At 44.9% G+C, this 3,458-nt stretch overlaps 1 non-coding gene across 1 annotated transcript; it reads left to right on the top strand.

Moving 5' to 3' along the window:
• Positions 1 to 735: 735 nt before the first annotated feature.
• Trnas-gga (transfer RNA serine (anticodon GGA)) lies at positions 736 to 819 on the top strand. The gene is given in 2 exon segments: positions 736 to 775; positions 785 to 819. It is a non-coding gene; the product is annotated as a tRNA-Ser (tRNA).
• Positions 820 to 3,458: the final 2,639 nt, after the last annotated feature.

Raw genomic sequence — 3,458 nt, 5'->3', positions numbered from 1 at the left:
GACACCTAAATCTACACTGGATGTTAACAAATTTCTCTTCTTCAGAAACGCTTTCCTTGCTATTGCCAGTCTACATTTTATATCCTCTCTGCTTCGACCATCATCAGTTATTTTGCTCCCCAAAAAACAAAACTCCTTTACTGCTTTAAGTGTCTCATTTCCTAATCTAATTCCCTCAGTATCACCCGATTTAATTCGACTACATTCAATTATACTCGTTTTGCTTTTGTTGATGCTCATCTTATATCCTCCTTTCAAGACACTATCCATTCCGTTCAACTGCTCTTCCAAGTCCTTAGCTGTCTCTGACAGAATTACAATGTCATCAGCGAACCTCAAAGTTTTTATTTCTTCTCCGTGCATTTTAATACCTACTCAGACTTTTTCTTTTACTGCTTGCTCAGTATACAGATTGAATAACATCGGGGAGAGGCTACAACGCTGTCTCACTCCCTTCCCAACCACTGCTTCCCTCTCATGTGCCTCGACTCTTATAACTGCCATCTGGTTTCTGTACAAATTGTAAATAGCCTTTCGCTGCCTGTATTTTACCCCTGCCACCTTCAGAATTTGAAAGAGGGTGTTCCAATCAACATTGTTAAAAGCTTTCACTAAGTCTACAAATGCTAGAAACGTAGGTTTGCTGTTTCAAATGGCTCTGAGCACCATGGGACTTAACTTGTGAGGTCATCAGTCCCCTAGAACTTAGAACTACTTAAACCTAACCAACGGCCGGCCGGGGTGGCCAAGCGGTTAAAGGCGCTATAGTCTGGAACCGCGCGACCGCTACGGTCGCAGGTTCGAATCCTGCCTCTGGCATGGATGTGTGTGATGTCCTTCGGTTAGTTAGGTTTAAGTAGTTCTAAGTTCAAGGTGACTGATGACCTTAGAAGTTAAGTCCCATAGTGCTCAGAGCCATTTGAACCATTTGAACCTAACCAACCTAAGGACATGACACACATCCATGTCCGAGGCAGCATTCGAACCTGCGACCGTAGCAGTCGCGCGGTTCCGGACTGAAGTGCCTAGAACCGCTCGGCCACGTAGGTTTGCCTTTCCTTAATCTATCCTCTAAGGATCTATCCTCGTAGGATAAGTATTGACTCGCGTGTTCCAATATTTATACGGAATCCAACTGATCTTCCCCGAGGTCGGCTTCTACCAGTTTTTCCATTCGTCAGCACCTGCTTTCTTTGGGATTGGAATTATTATATTCTTCTTGAAGTCTGAGGGTATTTCGCCTGTCTCATACATCTTGCTCTCCAGATGGTAGAGTTTTGTCAGGACTGTCTCTGCCAAGGCTGTCAGTAGTTCTAATGGAATATTGTCTACTCCCGGGGCCTTGTTTCGACTCGGGTCTTTCAGTGCTCTGTCAAACTCTTCACGCAGTATCATATCTCCCATTTCATCTACATCCTCATCCATTTCCATAATATTGTCCTCAAGTACATCGCCGTTGTATAGACCCTCTATCTTCTCCTTCCACCTTTCTGCTTTCCCTTCTACTAGATGCATTACTCTCAAATTTGTGGCGGATGGGACTTCTGGAGTTCAGAGGTAGACATCACACAGTCACAGAAGGATAGCGGTTTGCTCTCTGCCAAGTAGGGCCGTATAAGCTTCTTCTGAGTGCAGGCCCCTGGTTCATGTTACGGCACACTCGCGCTACTTGAGCGGCGAGCCCCACTTCACACGCAGGGCAGAGCCGCCGACGCGCAGCTCTCGCCGTTAATTGCTCGCTGTGTTTCCATACCAGAAACATCTACCTCGCCTAATTGTCGGGCTTCACTCAGGAGCGCAGAGCATAGGCTAGTGCCGTGGGGAGCGGCCGCGTTGCGAACGTCACAGCGCCACGCCAGTGAAAGCTGAGAGCTCGGGCGCCGACGTTGCGTCAGTGTCAGCCGTCGTCACACACACACGTCTCTTTGGCGAACCATCGTACTAGCTGCAGCGCTGCTGTACAGCATGATTCACTGCAAGCTTGCAAAACCTGGAACAGGAAACAGAGACGATATGTCGGACAGTTTGAGACAAGAAACAAGCGATCTGCAAGGTGCGGGAAAGGATACATGTTCGTCTTTGGATGTGTGTCCGTTATTGGATGTTTGCCACAAGAGGACTCATTTTCGCCCTATTGACTGTCGTGTGGATTAGGTGTTTAACTGTTTGTCGGACTGTTCACTGAGAAGTACGTGACCGCGGCCTTCTTCTTCGTTGGAGAGTTACAGTAATTAGTAAATATAGCTTCTTATCAGATGACCCAAAAATGTAGTTCTTATTATGAGATGACCCAAATAGGTTGTTTTCCCTCTTTACACTGTAATAACAACTCACTCATTTCGTTACAGAGCTGTCCAAGGTATTTTCAGGAGCCGACTGTAGGTCCCCATTTCAAATACTTCTACATTGCTCATGGTGCAGTACTTCGACGCAAAAAGTTCCATTTCGTACAACTTCACCGACCAGACATAGCGTTATATGAATCGAAGATTGCCGTCTATATTATTACGAATTTGGTGAAATCTCATAAATTGCGAGCAGACTGTATTAGACATATCGCTTCACATCAGATGCCCAGTCTTTAATTAATTAGATACTTAAAAATGGTTCAAATGGCTCTGAGCACTATGGGACTTAACATCTGAGGTCATCAGTCCCTTAGCCGAGCGGTCTGAGGCGCTGCAGTCATGGACTGTGCTGCTCGTCCCGGCGGAGGTTCGAGTCCTCCCTCGGGCATGGGTGTGTGTGTTTGTCCTTGGGATAATTTAGGTTAAGTAGTGTGTAAGCTTAGGGACTGATGACCTTAGCAGTTAAGTCCCATAAGATTTCACACACATTTGAACACTTTTTTCATCAGTCCCCTAGAACTTAGAACTACTTAAACCTAACCAATCTAAGGACAACACACACATCCATGCCCAAGGCAGGTTTCGAACCTGCGACCGTAGTGGTCGCGTGGCTCCAGACTGAAGCGCCTAGAACCGCTCGGCCACCATGATACTTCAGTTTCCTTATTTGTTCGATTGACAGCCTATTAAATGATGATATGAGGCGTTATTAAGTGTTTCACCTTCTCTCGTTATCTGTATTCCGTTTTCTTAATGGCGATACTTGGACTCCAATTTTTGCTATAATCACCCTCAGTGCCAATAGTCTTCCAGTATCTTGTATAGTATTTACAATCAGCACAGTTTCATCGGCAAAGGAAATGCTTATGACATAGACTCCATTGATCTTTACATTTATTTCTTTGTCCGTAAATTTCATGTCTGTAAAATGAAAAATGTGCAGTCTTGCCAGTCTCCTCTACGGATCTGAACATTTTTGAATTGTTCACCATTTATCTTTATCTGAACACCATCTATGGCGTAACACTACAGGAAAGCTGTACTCAAATAAATAAATAAATAAACGAAACCTGTTCTCAAATGGTTCAAATGGCTCTGAGCTCTATGGGA

The sequence above is a fragment of the Schistocerca serialis genome, chromosome 5, assembly GCF_023864345.2.
Source record: "Schistocerca serialis cubense isolate TAMUIC-IGC-003099 chromosome 5, iqSchSeri2.2, whole genome shotgun sequence".
NCBI classification, from domain to species: domain Eukaryota; kingdom Metazoa; phylum Arthropoda; class Insecta; order Orthoptera; family Acrididae; genus Schistocerca; species Schistocerca serialis.
The sequence above is the reverse complement of the archived record's forward strand: the minus strand, read 5'-3'. Positions and strand labels throughout refer to the sequence as shown.